The sequence below is a fragment of the Ursus arctos genome, unplaced genomic scaffold (assembly GCF_023065955.2).
Source record: "Ursus arctos isolate Adak ecotype North America unplaced genomic scaffold, UrsArc2.0 scaffold_30, whole genome shotgun sequence".
Classification (NCBI taxonomy): Eukaryota; Metazoa; Chordata; class Mammalia; order Carnivora; family Ursidae; genus Ursus; species Ursus arctos.
Genome location: NW_026622986.1, coordinates 14,324,447 through 14,344,615, shown reverse-complemented (window position 1 = coordinate 14,344,615; position 20,169 = coordinate 14,324,447). Strand labels below are relative to the sequence as shown.

Sequence of the window (20,169 nt, the reverse complement as noted above, 5' to 3'; positions counted from 1 at the left end):
AAATATAACTCACTATTTTCATTCCTTAGCTCTGGCGTTTCAAAGATGAGGGCTTATGGTTACAGCGCGTCACAGATATTATAAGAAACCAACTTCACCTGAGTGAGCACTGCAAGGAGGAAAGAGTCTGTTGGAATGTGTTCCGGGGCCAAAAATAATTTTTTTGGGGGGGGACGTAGGGGGCAATTAAAGAAAGCACCTAATTCAACAAACCTCCCTAAAATTTGGAAAACTTGCTAGTGAAATTAATCTGAGGCCTGCACACCTACTGGGGCACTCAGGGCTTTAACATGGGGTGAGGTGCCATTGCCGCGCCCCTCGCTTGTTCTCCTAACTCTGCAGAGCCTGAGCCATGTCTGCAGGCACAACTAGTCTGGGAGAAGAGGTATTCTCCGAGTAGACGCACACAAAGGGAGCTGGGCACTCCAGCTCCACACCGCCCCGCGGGACACACCGGGACAACAGCAAAGACTCAAAGACGCAGGAGCGCAGACACCGGGAGCAGTTCACAGACCTCGTCTTTGGAACACACGCGGAGCATACTAATGCATCCTCCTCCGAGGACAGCAGCTCCACACGGTTTGCTCTGATTGGACCCCAACAAAAAGGGAATCACCCAGGAAGGGACACATTAGCGATCTACAGACCCCCGCGGAACCCGGCCGCGGTGAGAAGGGAGCAGAGCACACACAGGCCCTGCTGCAGAGGTCAGTACCCGCAGCACCCCGCGCTCGCCAACACGCCCACGGGGCTTTCTGCCGGCACTCTGCTGGCCCTCCACCCTTGACTGCCCACACCCACCCAGCCCTGCCAGCCCAGCCCCGCGCGCCCGAACCCAGCACCAGCCCTCGGAGCCCGGCCCCGCCCGTCGGAACCCGGCCCTGCCCGGCCGAACCCAGCACCCTGCAGACCCAACACCTTCGGAACCCAGCCCCACCCGGCCGAACCCAGCACCCTGCTCACCCAGCACGGTCGAAACCCTGCCCCGCGGGTCCGAACCCAGCACCCTGCAGACCCAACACCTTCGGAACCCAGCCCCACGCAGTCGAACCCAGCACCCCGCACACCCAGCACCGTCGGAACTCAGCACCCTGCTAAGCCAGCACGGTCGGAACCCAGCCCCACCCGGTCGAACCCTGCACCCCGCAGACCCAGCACCGTCGGAACCCGGCACCCTGCAAACCCAGCACCGTCGGAACTCAGCCCCGCCCGTCCGAACCCAACATCTTGCAGACCCAACACCTTCGGAACCCAGCACCCTTTAGACCCAGCACTATCAGAACCCAGCACCCTGCAAACCAGCACATTTGGACCCAGCCCAGACCGTCCGGACCTAGTACCCTGCACACTCAGCACCGTCGGAACCTAGCACCCTGCAAACCAGCACCTTCGGAACCCAGACCCACTCGGTCGAACCCAGCCCGGCTGGTCCGAACCAGCGGCGTCCGAACCCCGCCCCCCGGCGGAGCCCCGCCCCGCCCCGCCCCGCCCCGCCCGTCCCTGGACCCCGCCCCCGGCCTCGGCGCGCGGGAGGTGAGGCGGCCCGGCGCGCGGCGACCTGCCGGCGGCCGGCGCAGCAACACCTAGCGGAGGCCGCCCGACGTGCGGCGGCGCGGGGGCGCGCACGGCGGGCGGGGCGGGGCGCGCGGGCTGCGTGTGCGGGCGCTCGGGCGCACACCGGCCGGCGGGTCTGACGCGTGGCAGGCCGGCTGAGGCGGTCGAGGCGGCCGGGAGCCCGGGAGCCCGAGGCGGCGGCGGAACCCGCGGATTCCCGGCGCAACGCGGGGCGGCCGAGCGCGGGGAGAGCCGGGCCCGCGGACCTGTGGGCGCGCGCGGTCCCACCCGGCCCGGCCCCGACCCCCGCGGCGGCGCGGGCCGAGGAGCGCGGCCGGGAGGATGTCGGCGGCGGCCGCGACGAGGAGCGGCGGAAGCTGGCCGACAGACATCATCCACCCCTGGAACGCCAACCGGCTGGACCTGTTCGAGATCAGCCAGCCCACTGAGGTGAGCGCGCTGCCCCTCCCCGCCCCTCCCCCTCCGCGGAGCCCCTCGGGCCGCCTCTCCCTGCCGAACCCGCCCCCGGGGCAGAGCTCCGCGCCCCAGGACCCCGGGGTCCGCGGGGCGGGGAGCGGACGCGGCGCGGTCACCTGTGCGGCGCGGGGTCGCGGGTCCGGTCGGAAGCCGGGGGCGGGGTCGCGAGCCGGAGGCGGGGCTGCGGGCCCGGGGCCGGGCCGGGGGTCGCGGGCGGGGAGAGAGGTCTCTGGCCGGGAGTCGAGCGGCGGCTGGGCGGGGGCCATGGGGGCGGGGTCGCGGGCCGCGGGCAGGGCCGGGGTCTGCGCGGGGAGGCCGTGCGGTGGGAGGCGGGCGTGACTCGATGGCGTTGTCCCCTGACTGCGGCGCGGGGTCGGCGGCCGCTCCGGACTGTGGGTAGCGCGCACCTTTGTCACTCGGGCGTGCATGTGACCGGCGGTATTTTTACGTCAGTGGGTTTGAAAACTTGGGGGTTGCCAGCTGCGAGTGCAGAGTAAATATCGGGAAAGTTCTAATTGTGCGCATTTGCTGATAACGCAGCCCGGAATTGAACTCCAGTGGAGAGAAAGGCTTTCTCCCATTCGTTCCCGGCCGCCCAGGTTGAAGCCGGGGCGCCCCTCCCCCCGCCGCGGCGGCCAGGGCGTCCGCGGTGACCCAGCCGGGGGCGGGGGCCCGCGGGGGAGGGCGAGGGCGGGGGGCTGGGCGCCGGGGAGGGGCCCGGGGCGGGAGGGCTGGGGCTTGGGGGCCGGGCCGGGGCGGGAGCCTGGGGCCCGCGGGGAGGGCCGCGGCCGTGTAGGGGCTCGGGGGGTAGTGCAGAGGGTCGGTGGCTGAGCGGAGGGCCGGTGACCGAGCGGGGGCCGGGGGTCGTGCAAGGGGCCGGGGGCCGTGCGGGGGTAGCGGGTCGTGCAGCGGGCCGGGGGCCGTGCTGGGGGCCGGGGGCCGTGCTGGGGGCCGGGGGCTGCGCCCGCGCAGCTCCGCAGCTCCGGGGCCCTCCGGCGCGGCCTCGCCTCAGGGCGGCTAGCCCTGGGCGTGCTCCCGAGTAAAGGAGGAAATCACACTTGCTCTTGGCCTAGGACGATGGCAGTTGTTTATAGCGAAGCTGCTCAAAGAGTTCTGAAGGGTTTTTTAGAAAACAGCTTTGAGTCCGGGTCTGTGGGCTAGGAGCGGTGACGTGGGAAAGAGGAGAGGAGAGGTCTGGCAGAGACCTGGAGGTGGTTTCATAACAGTAAAAACTGAGAGTTGTATCTCATCCCTGAGTTGTAGTTGCGGAAACTTGGACAACATGCCGCGCACCTTACACAGGATTCCAGCACTCTGGGGAAATGACTGTAATAGCACCTAGTTTTGATTTGTTCTAATAGCTAATGTAAAGTCAGTAGTATTTGCTGAAGTCCCAGCATTTATGCACCAATCATGTTTGCCAAGTTTGAACATTCTCACGAAATTTCATCCTGGTTATCATTAGCTCCCAGTCTGTATTTTTTGAATGAGGCTGACATTCACGATTTCAACTTCTTGGGCTTGTCTGTGGTTGGAAGAATTTCTTCTGTCTGGGTGGGTAGAGCCCTTCATTTCGATCCTTAGTTGAGTGCTAATGCACATTAGGGTTAGGTTGCATTTCCGACGAGTTACCTGATTCACAGCTCATCTTCTCAAATGATTTTCAGTTAGGTCCTAGTAAGTAAATTAATAGTATGTAGTTGTGCTCCTTCATGAACTTATTAGCACGTCTTCTGAAAAGGTGACATGCAGTAATTTAACTTTTAGCATGATGTTTTTCAGAATAATGGATTCATTTTTCTTTGGTTTAAAAAATTGGGATGTAAAATATTATCATGGTACGTGGTTGGTTTGCTTTTCTGTTTTAATCTTTTTATAATTGTTTTTTGAGAGATTTCCCAAGTCTGGTTGAGAAAAGGAATATTTTTTTGATTTAGTAATAGATAATTCAGTTTACTCTTTGGGATTTTGAATTGAGTTGGCATTTTAAAAAAATCTAAATCAGAAACAGATTCTAGTTAATTGGTCTCAAAAAAATTCCATTTTTAAGCACTCAATTGGAACTTTTTCTCTGTATTCTTAGAGGTACTAGTAGGTATTAAAACTGGCCTGTCATTTGGAAAGCTACTTTTTACGTAGTTATTCTGCAGGTGAGAAATTGCTGTGTATGTGTCTTGAAGCAAAGCGGATTTGAAGGGCTAGTTTTAAAAAGGATGATGAATTCCATTTAGTAGTTTCTCCTCCCCATTTAACATTTGATCTGTTTAGAAATGATTCTCCAGAATTAAATGGGAAAGCTTTGCATAATGAAATAAACTGGTTTTTTTAAATGTCTGATGTTATTTATATTAGTTTTTTCACTTTCTAGAACCTAGTTCACACTTGAGTACTCTGTGTTCTGGAGAACCTTTGCATACTATTAAATTTATTCTGGTCTTGCAGGTTGAGCTTCACATTTAACAGGTTGTATTTTTCATTATGATGGAGGTAAACTTTCATGTTAGTAATTCTCTAAACCAATATTTCAAGGTTCATCGTTTTTACTTTGCTTTATCTAAGCTTGTGTCTAAAAGTGTGTACCATCTGATATGAAGTTTTACTTTATTTGGCCATCACAAATCATTTAGCTTTCTGTAAGAATGTAAGTTTGATACAGGCCATTATTATATTCAATAAATATTAAGCAAATTTAGTACAGAATTTGATTTGTAGGAATGCGATTTAAGCCTTATATATAAGTATTTGGATAATCTTTTTATATATCTATATGAGAGTATAGTTGTGGTTTATTTTCTTTTGTTTGCTTTTGGGGGGGTACAGTAATCAGTATCTGTTATCAAGTTTTATAACTACATTAATCATTTGTGTTTGGTGGTTTCAGGCAGTCTTGATGACCACTGATAATTCTGTGGTTTCTATGTTCAGTAAGATGATAAACTTGACTTTTTGGATTATATTTATTTTTTAAGGAAATTAGAATATGTTCTGAAATCAACCTGGTTAAGTGTACTTTTTCCTTCATACTCACATTTATGTGTAAAAGGAGGGCTTCCAATGAAAAAGCTAGTTATATTTTGTCATCGCGTATTTTTCAACCCCTTCCTCACTTGGGTCCTAGATTCTTTTGGAGTTGTAAAATGAGAGTTGATTTAAACTTAATATTTGATCACTAGGAGACTGATGTTAAGTTGAATTAAGATCTTGATTACTGTGGAAAACATAGCTCCTAATAAATGCTTCGTAAAGCTTTTTAGTCCTGTTATTTTCTTAATGTTAAGGCTTTATTTCTTTCAGAGATTTCTAATTATTTATTATGGCAGAATGCTTGTTGCTAATCTTGACTTCCCATTACTTCCTCAGAAGAGGGCTTCTCTGGTTACCCAAAGGTCTCACTCTTGGTTTTGGAGTTCTGTTGCTTAACTTATCGCAGTGTTGTTATTATAGCCATTGGTTTCTGTTTCCCTCCGATTACATGAAAGCAAGAGCATAGAATTTTATTTTATTAAACATTGTTATATCTTTCACCATGGTAGGTGCTCAATAAATATTTTGTGGAAAAAGTGTTGAATATGGCTTCCTTTTTGTATACCTTTTTTCTTTTCTTTTTTTTTTTTTTTTTTTAAGATTTTATTTATTTGTCAGAGAGGGAGTGTGAGCAGGGAGAGGGGCGGGGGAGGGACAAATTCCCCTGGGAGCAGGGAGCCTGAAGCAGGGCTCATCCCAGCACCCAGGGATCAGGACCTGCCTGAGCCAAAGGCAGACGCTTACCCGACTGAGCCACCCAGGCATCCCTGTATCCCTTTATTCTTGACAAAACATGGGGTATGTACATATTGAAAACTTGGTGAGATTATTTGTTAGGCTATTAAACATTTATGTTTTCATGTGTTACTCTTTTGCATAAAGGTTATACCTTAATGCAAAAACTGTTCTAAGTAGTTGACCATTTTGCTTCATGAGATGGTTCTTAAAGTCAGTTTTGTTTTTTGTTTTGTTTTGTTCTTTTTATTTGATAGAGAGGCAGCCAGGGAGAGAGGGAACACAAGCAGGGGGAGTGGGAGAGGAAGAAGCAGGCTCCCAGCGGAGGAGCCTGATGTGGGACTCGATCCCAGGACTCTGGAATCATGCCCTAGGCTGAAGGCAGACGCTTAATGACTGAGCCACCCAGATGCCCCTTAAAGTCAGTTTTTTAGGAATAATTTATTGAGTTCATTATCTTCTTTTTGTGTTGATGGGAAAATATAACCTAGAATTTGTACGTACATCCACATTTGCTTTATTAAAGGTGAATATGTTATGTTTTAATATTCTGATTAATCTTCAGAAGTAATGTGATTCATATTACTCAGAGGTGTGTATAAGAAACAACTTCCGGTTTGTCAGCAGAGGTGGAGTAGGAAATCTTCATGTGAAGTACTAATAAGTTGCATAATTTGTAGCTAAATCTGTATTCCATACTAGTGCTTAGGTTGTAACTATGCTTTTTCAGAAGACTTAACTATATTTGAAACTTCTGAAAACAGCAGTTGTGTTATTGAGCATCGATACTTCAGAAGATCTCTTTTTTTTGGTGACTAATATATAATGATATAGGCAGTTGCCAGTGATGTGTTTTTAGTATTTATAGGCATCTCTGTCCTTTTTTTTTTTTTTTATTTGAAACTCAATGGTGGTTGTAACTTTTTTTTTTAACCTTTATTTCCTGTAAGAACTGGTTAAGATTTGTTTGTATGGGTGTGAGCCTGTTGGTCTGAGGTAAACCCTTGTCCAACACTGTTGAACATCTTAAGTTGAGACTGCATCTAGACTAGCTTCAGTTTGCTCTCCTTCTGCCAGTGAAACCTTACTTTAATTTCTGTAATTTATAGACTTAATGGAATGTAACTGTTGTAACTAGGCTTTTCTAGAACTGTAAAATTTGGATTGTGGTTCAGAGCATGGTAGTAGAAGTGACTCTTTTATATTCTTGAAAAAATGAGTCACAGAAGATCAAGGTAGGTACTAAATTTGTGGGGAGCTTCTGAAAAGAAGGTTTCGGGTTATTCCATTAAGGATGGAGCTGAGCAATTGTGGTGTGTAAGGCATTATTACTAGGTGTTGCTTATTCTGGTGGCATAGGTTAATTTGTTTATAAACAGTTTTACCAGACTTGAACTTGGGTATCATGTCAGAAAATGCTAATAGATACTAATAGCAATTATTTTGATGGAAACCTGTTTTCCTTTATTATAAATGAAATGGTTGTGAGTACTGTTAATAGAACATAAAACTAAACTGATCTCTTGATTGAAAATTATTTTCAGGTTAGGTGAGTTGTTGAATTTTGTTCAGAAGCTTGCTGTTTCTATTATTTTCCTGGCTGATTGTATTTAGCATGTACTCATTCACCTTGAAGATGCCTTGGAGAGAGATGAAAATTTGACCTACATTTACACTTGGGAGTTAGATACTAAACAATTTGCCAAATCTCACGGACCCTTTCACCAGTTTTGGGTGTGTCTCAGTCTATTAGCTGACACTGACAGGCTGGCAGGGCCTGCAAATCCATTGGTGGGCTTCTAGTTAGTGTCCCCATATGCATGAGCTGATGGCAGATGTGGGCATATTGTCAAAGCTGGGCCATCTGTATGCATGAGTTATGAATGAGCAGAAGCTTAACATTGCCAGTCACATATTAGGACCAAATAGAGCAGGCAGAGAGCTGGTGAGGGGGATTTTGTTTGCCTATCTCAGGTCATCAGGTTGAGGTTGGGCTCTAGTAACAATAGAAATGTAAAATTTCACTCACCATTTTGGTATATGTGATTGACCAACATTGTGTTATAATTACCTTAGAAAGTGGATGTATTTTATAAGGTGAAAGTAAGCACATGCAGTAGTAGTTTGTACGTAAACTGGGAAAGTATTTTCCTGGTGTAAGTTGATTGTAAAAGATAAGGATAATTTGAAGTTTCATACTTGCAGGTGTACAAGTGTGTGTCATGAATGAATTTACTTAGAAGGACTGAAATTGAATATCGTACTATGACTGGAAAATAGCCAGAATTTCTGTATTTTTACTCAAAAAAATTTTGGTGTTAAAGGAGATTAAGTTGTGTGGCTTAACAGAAAATGATGTGAACTTTTGTTGCCCTTGTTTGTATTGTCATGTTTTTAGGTTGATTACACATAGCATGCTTTGTGCTGTGTGTGTGTATGTGTGTGTGATTGAAGTGTAGTTGCCATACAGTATTCCTAGTTTCAGGTGTACAACAGAGTAATACAACAGTAATATGTGTTTACATACATTAGGAAGTGGTCTCCACAATAAAGCTAGCTAGCATCTGTCATCATCCCAAGTTGTTAGATGTATTAACTAAATTGTCTCTGTTGTACATTATATCTCCATGTCTTATTTTATAACTGGAAGTTTGTAGCCTTTACACTCCCTCCCCCATTTTGCTGCCCATCTTCCTACCCTCTCTCCCCTCTGACAACTACCAGATTATTTTATGTATCTGTGAGTCTGTTTCTAGTTTTGTTGTTGTTATTGGTGGTGTTTGTTATGCTTAAGTGAAATCATACGGTATTTGCTTTTCTCTGATTTACTTCACTTAACAAAATACTCTGTAGGTCCATCCATGTTGTTGTAAACATCATGATTTCACTTTTTTTTAATGGCTGAGTAATACTCCATTGTGTATGTATGCCATATCTTTATTCATTCACCTGTTGATGACCACTTAAGTTGTTTCCATATCTTGGCTATTATAAATAATGATACAATGAATGGGGGGGTGTGCCTGTACCTTTCTAAATGTTTTCATTTTCTTTGGGTAAACAGCCAGAAGTACAAGTGCTGGTTCATAGGGTAGTTCTATTTTTAATTTCTTGAGGAACCGCCATACTGTTTTTCATAGTAGCTGGACAATTTTGCATTCCCTGCAATAGTGCCTGAGGGTTCCCTTATCTCTGCATCCTCACCAACACTTGTTATTTCTTGTCTTTTTGATAGTAGCTACTCTAACAGATGTGAGGTGATATCGTCTTGTGATTTTGATTTGCATTTCCCTGATGATTAGTAATGTTGAGCATCTTTTCATGTGTTTATTGGCCATCTGGATGTCTTTGGAAAAATGTCAATTCACAGTCTCACTTTTTCTTTTTTTTTCTATTGCATTGTGTGAATTCTTTGTTTGGATAGATGTGATGTGTGGTTTGCAAATATTTTCTCTCATTCTGTACATTACCTTTTCATATTTTTCATGGTTTTCTTTGCTCTTCAGAAGCTTTTTAATTTGATGTAATTTTATTCATTTATTTTTGCTTTTGTTGCCCTTGCCTGAGGACACAGGTCCAAAAAGATGTTGCTCAGACTGATATCCAAGAGCTTACTGCCTGAGTTTTCTTCTAGGAGTTTTATGGTCTCCCATTTACATATAAGTCTTTATTAATCCATTTGAGTTTGTTTTTGTATATGGTATAAGAAAGTTTCATTTATTAAGGTCCAGTTTCATTTATTCTACATAGTTGTCGAGTTTTCCCAACACCGGTTATTGAGTAGATGGTCTTTTCTGCATTGTATATTCTTGCTTCCTTTGTTGAAGATTAATTGAGCATATAAATGTGGGGTTTATTTCTGGATTCTCTGTTTTGTTCCATTGATCAGTGTGTCTGTTTTTGTGGCAGCTCATACTGTTTTGGTTACTGCAGCTTTGTAGGTGTAGTTTGAAATCAGGGAGCATCATACCTCCGGTTTCCTTCTCAAGTTTGCTTTGACTATTTGGAGTCCTTTGTGGTTCCATACAAATTTAAGAATTCTTTGTTCCAGTTCTGTGAAAAATGCCATTTGTGTTTTGATAAGGATTGCGTTGAATCTGCAGATTACTTTGGGTAGTATGGATGTTTTAACAACATTCTTTCCGTGGGTTGGGAGAATATTCTCCCAATCGATGAGCATGGTGTATCTTTTCATTTGTTTCTGTCATCTTCCATTTCTTTTCATCAGTGTCTATACTTTCCAGTGTACAGGTCTTTCACCTTCTTGGTTAAATTTATACCTAGGTATTTTATTCTTGTCGATGCAATTGTGAATTGGCTTGCTTTCTTAATCTCTGTTTCTGAAGTTCGTTATTAGTGCATAGAAATACAACAGATTTTTGTGTGTTAATTTTGTATCCTGCAACTTTACTGATTTTTTTTTTTTCATTCCAGTAGGGTTCCAGTAGTATGTTGAATAAAAATGGGGAGAATGAGGGGCGCCTGGGTGGCTCATTTGGTGAAGCGTCTGCCATCGCCTCAGGTCGTGATCTCAGGGTCCAGGGCTCAAGCCCCGCCTGCTCATGCTCACCCTTTTTTTCCCTTTATTTCTCAAATAAAAAATAAAATCTTTTTAAAAAACGTGGTGAGAGTGAGCATCCTTGTCTTATTCCTGATCTTAGAGGAGAAACTGTTGGCTTTTCACAGTTAAGTATGGTGTTAGTTGTGGCCTTTATTATTTTGAGGTATGATTCCTCTATACCCACTTTGTTGAGAGTTGCTTTTTAAATATTGTCACTGCATTATAGTTGGGGTGAACCAGATGGAAAATGTGAGTAATAATTATACCAGCACAAGAGGAATAAACTGGAGTTGTCTCCATTAACTCCAGGTACAAACAAGACGAACTTGTGTAAGTGGTTTGTTTCAGTTTCTGAAGTGTCAGACTGCCTTCAGTTTACTCTTGCTGCCAGTGCTCAGTTGACCTAGGTAGAATGGACGAGACCATTTTCACAGAATATCAGATATTTTCTTTGCATTTTTAAAACCGTCTTCCATTTGGGTAGCACGGAAGCATGCTGCAAGAGGACATACCACTGTTGAGTCTAGCTCTGCCACTGTCCGTAGTACAAACAGTGCGACAGGTTGTTTCAAATAAAGAACTCTTTCTCTGAGAGTTTGGCTGTTTTTTTTTTTGTAGTAGAAGAGAGTTTGACTCCTAAAATTAAGACCTGTGAAAAAATGCTCATTCATTAAATGAGTCTTGTTTGGGTGTTTATTGGTTAAGAGCAGTCCAGTGAGCTTGTTATATTCAGAATTATAGCTACTCGTTCTCTGTTGCTTGCTTTCATATATGTTTTGCTAAAGGAAAATTAGACTTTAGCCTTTTGCAAATTTAAATTGTTGTTCTTTGTAAGAATGTACTTTCTCTTTACCCTTGTTTGCAAAGAGTGGTACTTTCCATGGTGATCTACTTATTATTCTTTTCATTTCCTGATTTTTACAAGAGAACCAACAAAATTTCTCTTAGAATTTCTTTTTGTGCCGCCGTTATCAGTCACAGTGTTTTGGTGCTGAGACTTCAGATTGTCAGTTTTTCCCGTAGCTTTGAACCCAGTTCCATATTTAGGTGCGAAAATGAAGTAGGAGCAAAAATACACACCTTGTTGGGGTACCTGGGTGTTTCAGTCAGTTAAGCATTCGACTCTTGATTTGGGCTCAGGTCGTAATCTCAGGGTGGTGGGATTGAGCCCTGCGTTGGGCTCGGCACTGGGCATGGAGTCTGCTTGTCCCTGTCCGTCTGTCTCTCCCCACACTCTAACTCTGAAATAAATTAAATCTTTAAAAAAAAATGCACTGTTGGACACAGTCATATATTTAAAAACCATCGTATTCTTAAAATGGATAACTTCTATATACATGTTTAGTATAAAGCCTATGCATTGGGAAAATGTCTTTCAAATATGTTATTTTTTGGTGGATATTGGTATTATCGTCTGAGTAAATTTCTGAGTGCACCAGATCTCTAGACCAATGCTTGTAAAATATACCATGATTTTACATGAGCTTTCTAAGGAGTTTCTAAGTTCCATTACATTTCACATTAATGAATTTTTGTTTTGGCAAAACTTGGGGTGATTTTGGGGGTGATTATTTTTAAGAGGCATTGGTAATAAAAGAACCTGTTATATGAAGGCTTTTGGTTTGAGCCTAAGTATTCTAATTTTTCTACTAATTCTTCTTTGCAAGATCCTTTTAAATGTTTTTTATGTTGTCACATTAGAGTTTGTGTGTCTTGTTCCTTGAATCAATTTTTTACGCATGCATGGTTTTTGCCATCGTGTATTGGCCATATAGAAAATACTGGTTCACTGAGTTATGTGGATTTTCCAAATGTTGGAACATTTCTTTAAACAATATTGAAGTACTACGTTTATTAATATTACCGTTGATCAGAAAAATCTTAAGTTTTCAAAACATCTGACTTCCTATCAAAGCTCCTGTTTTATTACTGGCAGCACTGCCATAGGCAGCACTTGAAGGGATTGGCTTGCTTCCTTCCTGTTTGAGGAAATGCCTGCCAGATACTCAAGCCTGAAACAGTATAGCTTGTCAGTCATTCTTCCAGGTAGAAGTGGTATTCCATGAAGAATCGGCTCCGTCCGCTAACGTCAGCAGTTCACAAGTGCGCTTTCTTGAGAGAGCCATCAAACTGGTATGCAGCCCGTGTAGAAATTTTTCCCAGTGCGGTACATAGATTGTTGAACAAATGTGTACTCAAGACTCAGACTTTAATAAAATTATCATTTTTTCTGTTTTATCAAGGACAGTCTTAAGTGAAACTGCACCCCTGTTTTTTAAGTGTGGATTCATAGCAGTGAAAAATTCATTGATTCTGAGTACAGTGTGATGTTGCTGCCTGATTTGTGCTCATGTGCCATCGGTTCGGCCCATCCTTACTTTTGAACGTTATGAATGCCAACACAACGAGAGGCTAATACTGTGTAAGTACCAGCGTGAAAAAGTTCTCACTTCACGGTTGTCTTTGAAAGATCTGAGGGGAACCCCAGGGATTTGTGGATGGTAGTTTGTGAGCTACTGCCCTAGAATACTTAGGGCGGGTTTTGAGAATTTTGGTTTGTGTTTGAATTTTGGTTTGTGTTTGGTTTGGTTTATATTTGAAGGTGGGTACTAAAGCCTATATTCATGGTATTTTCCAACTATGGCTATAAAATTAACATGCATATCATTTAAAATGTGAATGTAGGGCTCAATATGATAGAAGGGTAGATTTCAACATGTATTAATTTTTTACTTATTATTATATATTTGATTATTTTCTATATAAGCACCTATTTTAATTTTTACTTATCAGTAATAAGCTGCAAACATTTACACGTTTGTTATTGAAGAAGACTGTCCCACAACCTCACTAAAGTGGTGACCTATGAATTTTATTACTGTAATTCACCCAGGATAAGAGTGAGGCCACTCCTCCTCGTGGGTCAGTTCCGGGTTCAGAGAACAGTGCTGTCCGATGTAGTCCAAGGTTTCCGGTGGGCGGTTGTGGTGTTTGATGCGGGCTCCCGTCTTCTGGCACTTGTCTGCCCTTTCATGCTCTCCTTCCCACGTGTGAACTCTGAATTAGGCCAGCCGTTGACTGTGCGAGGATGTCTTCTCACTACTGTTTTTGGTTGTATTTTTCCTCAGCTTTAGTGTATTTCATGAGCTAACACGCAAGTACAGACAGATAATACTTATTTTCTTTAAAACCTCCCGTACACAATATGGAATTTTAGTACTTCAGAGTAGTATGTAAATATAGTACTTCTAAAAATGCATGTGGTAAAAACAAAATATTAGAATACTGGATTTACGTTTAAGATGAATTTATTTACTCAGTGGCAACTTGTTTTGCAACAAATATATTGTGTTGTTTATTTATGGTGAGGTGTAAATTCGTTTCAATTTTTTTGGTGACCATTTCCTTTTTATAGATAGCATTACAAATTATTTTGATGATACACTACTTTTAACCACTGAATGAAATGTATTAGTAAACATATTTTTTTAACTTACCAGGGTAATAAACTACAGATAAGAAATCTTACTTGCTGAATAAGCTAGTTTGTAAATGATTCCTTTGTAGATCAACTAAGCTTCTGCTTACTCAAGAGGAGGAGCTTGCCAAGAGTACCATGCACAGTGTTTTCACATGTAATGTTTTAGGGCCTCAAATATTTAAAAATGTGTTTTTAATTCAGTTTTGGCAAAGGTGGCCTTGTTGAGTTCTTGGTATAGTTAACGTGTTTTTATACCAAATTTGCTGATTCCAGTTTTTAAAAATTATTTTTTTATTACCTTCGGGAAATTGTTACTTAGGGAATATCAAGGACAGTCAAATTAAGACCCCCAAATCTGGAAGAGCATTAGGATCATTTATGATATTATTTTATAGTTTATTTTTAAAGTATATTCTTGAAAATGTAGTTAGACATAGAAGGAGTTTATGCATTTACTGTAGGAGAGATGATATGTTTAAAAATATTTGTTTTATATTATGAAAGTAATATGCATGTTTTAGAATATTTGGGAAATGCTTGAAGCGTGCGTGTATGTTTGGTTATATGTGTTTATTAATTAATTGCATTTTTAGTCATTACTGAATCCTGTTTCTTAACCAGCCATATGTCTGTCAGGAATCCAGTTTCTGAAAGTTACCTAGGTTATTCGGATAACTGCAGTACTTAATGTTTTGTGAATGCATGCTATCTACATACCTGATATTAGCATAAAATGCTTTGCGCGTGTTATCTTTTTTAGTTCTTACAGCGGTCTTTTGCAGTAGGTGCTTTTGCCTTTTCTGTTGAATAAGCAGAAGCTTTGTTGATCTACAGAGGAATCACTTACAAATTCCTTTATTCATCAAATAAGATTTCTTATCTCTGTTTTATTACCCAGCTAAATTAAAACAATCTGTGTACTAATAAATGCTTTATGTGTGTTATCTTTAGTTTCTGTAGCAGTCCTGCGAGGTGGGTGCTTTTGCTCTTCCCATTTTTGGGTGAAGAGACCAGGGCGCAGGAGATGAAATAACTTGCTCAAGGGTGTGCAGGTATAATGAGCTGAGGAGCCGTGATTTGAACCTGGGTATTCTGACTCAAACCCCTAGCCGCTGTGTTTGTAGAATTCAGAAATTTAAGATCACTGCAATGAAAGCAGTGTTTGGAAATTTTGTAGGAAAATAATTTATAAATAGGATAATTTAGGGGCACCTGGCTCGCTCAGATAGAAGAGCATGTGACTCTCGATCTCCAGGTTGAGTTCAAACCCATGTTGGGTGTGACGATTACTTGAAAATAACATCTTTTAAAAAAACAAAAAATAAAGGATAATTTAGAGCTTGGTTTTCAGAAAGAATCACAAGCATGGTATAAGGGACCCCTTTCTGTGTTATTTATGTTGTATGTTATGTGCGTATATATGTATATCTTTATATACAGTAGACATGAATGTATTGATTTTCTAAAGCTTTATTTTGTCTTTTTTCTTAGAAACAGTGGATTGTATGTTTTGTAGCCAGCATGGTGCATGCCATACTTTAGTTCTAACTGAGCAGACTTGGAGCAACCACAGTGAGAGTATGAGGGAATTTTGATAGCTTCACTGATAGCTTTCCTGTGCCTGAGAGAAATAAAGACCAGGCTTCCCCAAGGTTCTGGCACTGCTGTATTTAGACCCCTATGTGACGGCACGGGTGTGATTTGAGTTTGTACCTGTCCCTTCCTCTCTTGACGTGCTTCCCCTTAGTGCCATCCTCCTCGGGTTAGCTTTGTGTCACCTCATCCCATTTCTGGTTCACGCTTCAAAGTAAACAACAAATAAAACTTGTTTGTTCTCATCACTGTTGGGGCTTAGTTAATTTACTTTCCCGTAAAGTTTTGCTGACATATTAACTAGCGATTTTTCCCTAGGTAATGTTTGAATTTCAGTGGTTTTGTAGAGATATTTCCTTGATTGTTGCTAAGAATTCTGACTAACATCTATTGAGCAAATATTTGGCATTCTCAAACTAGAAGGGGGAATTTCAGATAAAATGGCAAGTTTGGGGGCAGTGTAGTGGACCTTCTCAGATCATACAAATTAACTTCTCTGGTTATGAGCTTGTGTTTTCTTACATGGAGGAAGTTTCTAGATGGGAAATTAAATATACTTTTATGGATCAAGGACTTTGAATAATTGATTGTAAGTTATATAATTTACATGTATACATTACACACATATAAAATTTACGTGTTAGGATATAATTTTGTACCAGCAGCAAACTAAGTGTTGTCTCTAAACCAGTGTTCTGGGGTGATTAGACACATGCCACGCCAGGTTTTCCCTCTCTTGTATTCTAGCATAAATAGAACTTAACTGTAAGAAGTTATTATTTTTTTAACCAAGTGGCAACTAAACCAAGAAGTGCCACTTGTTTCTGATCTGCACAGCTTCTGAACAAGTTTCCAGTCCTCCTGGAATGTTTAAATTTTATTAGCATAGTGACATTTGTAGACATTTTATCTTTAGTATGTAATTACAGATGCATGTAATTGGTATCACCAGCTTGATTGTTCAGAACCATTGCAGATTTTACATTAAATACGATGAAAATTGTTTGCTTCTATGAACTTCTAACTGTGAACAGAAATTTTGGAAATAGTTATGTGCCTACATCACAGGCCAGGTGATAGGAGAAATTGCTTCTGTGGTGTGTGTGTTTTTAGTGGCTCTGCCCTGGTACAACTATGGACATCTAGACATTCCTCTTGGGTTTTTCTTAAGCTAACACAGCGTTCATTCTGGGCAGTATTTATTGAGGCTTGCTGTGTTTTAGGCTTGGTCAGAGACTGGCCCTGCAGAGGTGAAAGGATGAAATGGTCTGCTGTCCAAGGAGGAAGGGACACAGACTGACCATCGTGGCTCCGTTGTGCCGTCAGAGCAGAACCGAAGTGCAGCCAACAACTCTGACTGCATTTCGGGCCTGAGGTTGAATCCTGGCTGTCCCACTCAGTAAATGTGTCCCTCTCTGTCTCCGTTTCCAAGGTCACTCATTTACTAGTTACCTTTTATGGGCCAGTCACTTTAAGTGCTGAGCATGCAGAACTTCATGGACACAGGGTTCTTTTCTCAGATAGCTCCCATTCTAGTATGGAAGGTGGATTGAAAAAAAACACGGCAGTAATATGGTAAGTGCTCTATTTGGATGGTGGCGACCAGGGACATTTTCATAGACTTTGAGATGAGTCTTTAGATGGCAAAGAGTTTTCTGGAATTTTCTTTCTGGGTAAGGGGGAGGGCATTCCCGGCAGAGAGCGTTATTGATTCAGCAGACATGAATCATCTGGTACCTATTGTGAAGAGATGAGCAAGAGGCGTACTTGTCAGGAATGCCTTTGGCGGCAGACGTGCACAGCTAAGCAGATATAATGTTTGCAGTAAGTGCTGAGAGGAAGGAAGACCCCAGTGACCTGGGCAGCAAACCTTTCCTACTTGCAGGTCGGCCAGTTTAACCGAGCTATAGAAAGGAAGTGTTTCTTCTGAATCCTGAAGAATTTGTAGGACACAGATGGAGGAAGGATCGAGAACTTGTAAAGTGCCCAGTCTGGCTGAGTCCATGTGTGTGCCTGGTGAGCTGCAGAGTGTGCTTTTCCTCGGTGTTCATTCTTCCTTCCTTCCTGAGGGTTGTGGGTCCTTGTGTTCTCAGTGTCAGGCGTGACTGTTTGACTTGCTCTCACCAGTGACACATGCCCCTCTGAGCCCAAGGTTTAAGTCCCATGCCACACTGCTGTCGTTGCTTCTCCATGAATTAGTCTGTCCCAGGGTGGGGGGGAGTGGTGGTGGTGCTAATTCTTTCAGCTTTGGTACCGGAATGAAGACTACTGGAACAGTCCCAGCTACCCACACACTGATGTGCTGTCATGAGAAAGAAATCTTTGTTGTTGTAAGGCACTGAGATGGTGTGTTCTTTTGTTTTCGCAGCATAACCTGGTGATCGAAGTGTAGCGTGTGTTTATGTGTGCATCCTTGTGTGTCTGGAGTGCGGTCAGTGACTTATGAAACTGGACGTGTTAACCAGGGCCAGTTTCGTATGGGCCTTGTTAGCCAAGTGAGAAATGTTCCAGATGAAATAATATGATGAGATTTGCTGCTCAGCAGACCTTCCTGGTAGCAGAGTGTACGGAGTGTAGGGAGAGAGAGCTTGGAGGCCAGAGACTTACGGGGTATTTGGCCGTTCTTTCTGTGAGATAAAGGCCTGAACTAAGGCCGCTCAGTTCACAGGGAAGGAGAGAGTTTAAGCTTAGGAAGTACCACAGGGGCGTGGAGAGTGATGAGGGGAGAGAAAGTCCAGGAGAGTCCCAGGTCTGTACTTGGCCACCTAGACAGACAGTAGGACCCTGAACCAGAATTTAAAAAAAACGTACACATGGTGGATTAGATTTGGGTGGGAAAACAGGAGGTTGTGTTTGAGATAGTTTGAATTTGAGGTGCTTGTGAATTTCCAGGTAGAAGGTTCCCATGCAGACAGCTAAAGAGGAGCGGCAGCAGGGAAAGAAGGGTGATGGCGGTGGGTGGGGGGGAGGGAGCCAAGGCAGAGATGAGACTGCTAGGAAAGAGTTGTGTGAGCGAGAAAGAGCCCCAGGACAGCAGGCTTGAGAATGCCCCACTGTCTGGAGCCGGAGGAGGAGGGGGGAGTGGTGAGCGCAGGACAGAGTGGCTCTAGAAGGTTGATGCGGAAGAGAAGTCGTCTTGCTGTCCGGATCAGGGGGACGGTTGACAGAGGGAGCCTCCCCTGCTGAGCCTTCTCCTCTATGACCTCTAACACCTGCTAGCTCGGCTCATCACTGCTGTTCTTGCCTGGCAACCCTACTGCCCTACAAAACTGCTCTTCTCTAGGTAGCCTTGATCTTCTCATTGCCAAAATCACTAGTCCATTGTAGGACCACAAAGAGGCTTTTTTCTTTTTCTTCTGATGGTATTAGTCTGTTCCTTTCTTCCCTTTCCCCTTGGTTGACTCCATTACTCTTCTCTGTCTTGGCAGCGTCAGTGTTTTAATACCAGAGCCTATGCTCTACTTCTTTTTTCAATTAAAGAAGGCCTGTACTTAAGTATGGGACCATTCTGAGACCATGGGGGCAAACAGTTACTGACTGTAGCTGACATGATACACTTATTTTACATTTATTGACTTCCAGCTATGCACGCTCCATAGTACGGAATGTTGCTGATATTCCCGAGTCACGGGATCCTGTGCGAGAGGGCATTAGCAGACGCCCTGATCTCCTGGTAGCCGCTTCTTCCTGTGTCATCTTCTTCCTACCTCTCCTTTCCCAGGACTGGATTGTGAATGTTATGGCTGTTGTTGTAACATCTGGAGTCTGTATTTCCTAGACCAGGCAATCGAGGTGATGGCTTGCCTTTGCCAAAATCCAGTATTGCTTTTGAGTTTAGGCTGGCGTTCAGTTGGTGACTTTTCCTCAGGAAGTGCCGACTAGGGCTGGTTTTCAGTCCTCCTCTTTGATCGTCTTCAGCGCTCTCTTGCAGTGCTGTCACATGTGGACATTTAGTCCTCTCCCATTATCCATAAATAAAGGCCTAAAAAACAAAGCAAAAACTGTGTTTGATTTCGGTGGCCAATCTTAGAGGAAAGGAGCTGAGGAAATGGAGTAGATGATGAGTGGTAGCGTAGGAGTGGAAAGGAAAATAAACGTAAATCTGGGGAATCCAGCAGCAGTCAGTGCACTTGGGTAGCAGTTTAGAGTCAAGATTTATCTTAGAACTCCAATATTATCTCTCAGGTAAGTCTATATGAAAATATCAGTCCTCTTCAGCGTAAACTTTTGATCTTTTTGCTTCCAGTCCATTCTCTGCTCAAATGTCCAAATAAATTTCCCCAAACTCCTGTACCTCCAGGGCTCCAGTTGCCAAAGTGTTGTTTTAGCAATTTCTGACCTCTCTTCCCTAGTATTTGGGAAGGTAGAGTTGTTGTTTTTTTTCGGGGGGGGGGCTATCTGCATAAAGCTGAGGGCATGATGAATTTACTCTAGGAATTAGGTTGTAAGTATAAGAGAGCTGTTTTATTTCCAAGATTGAGGAGTAAGTCGTTGATACCAAAGCACGTTGTCAAACACTTGGGCTCTTAGACTAAACTTCAGCTCTTTAAAAACAGTGAGGCATGGGTATATACTGTGCTGTCAATTTCAATTGTTTAACTTTAAACATAGAAGTTAAATTTTAGAACTTTTTCATTGCTTTTTACCCTAAGAGGCTGAACTCTTGACTTCACCAAAACCTCTCCTGTCCAAGGCACCAGTGACCTTCACACTGCCAAGCCCAGTCACCATTTCATAACCCCTT

General features: G+C 43.5%; 1 protein-coding gene across 1 annotated transcript in view; it reads left to right on the top strand.

Moving 5' to 3' along the window:
* The first annotated feature begins 1,828 nt into the window (after window positions 1-1,828).
* The window catches only part of LOC125281624 (ankyrin repeat domain-containing protein 26-like), a 564,334-nt gene continuing 545,993 nt past the window's right edge, over window positions 1,829-20,169 (top strand). The window contains exons 1-2 of the mRNA XM_057304707.1: window positions 1,829-2,004; window positions 12,595-12,773. The gene's annotated coding sequence lies outside the window, so the exon portion shown is untranslated. The remainder of the gene's footprint in view (window positions 2,005-12,594; window positions 12,774-20,169) is intronic.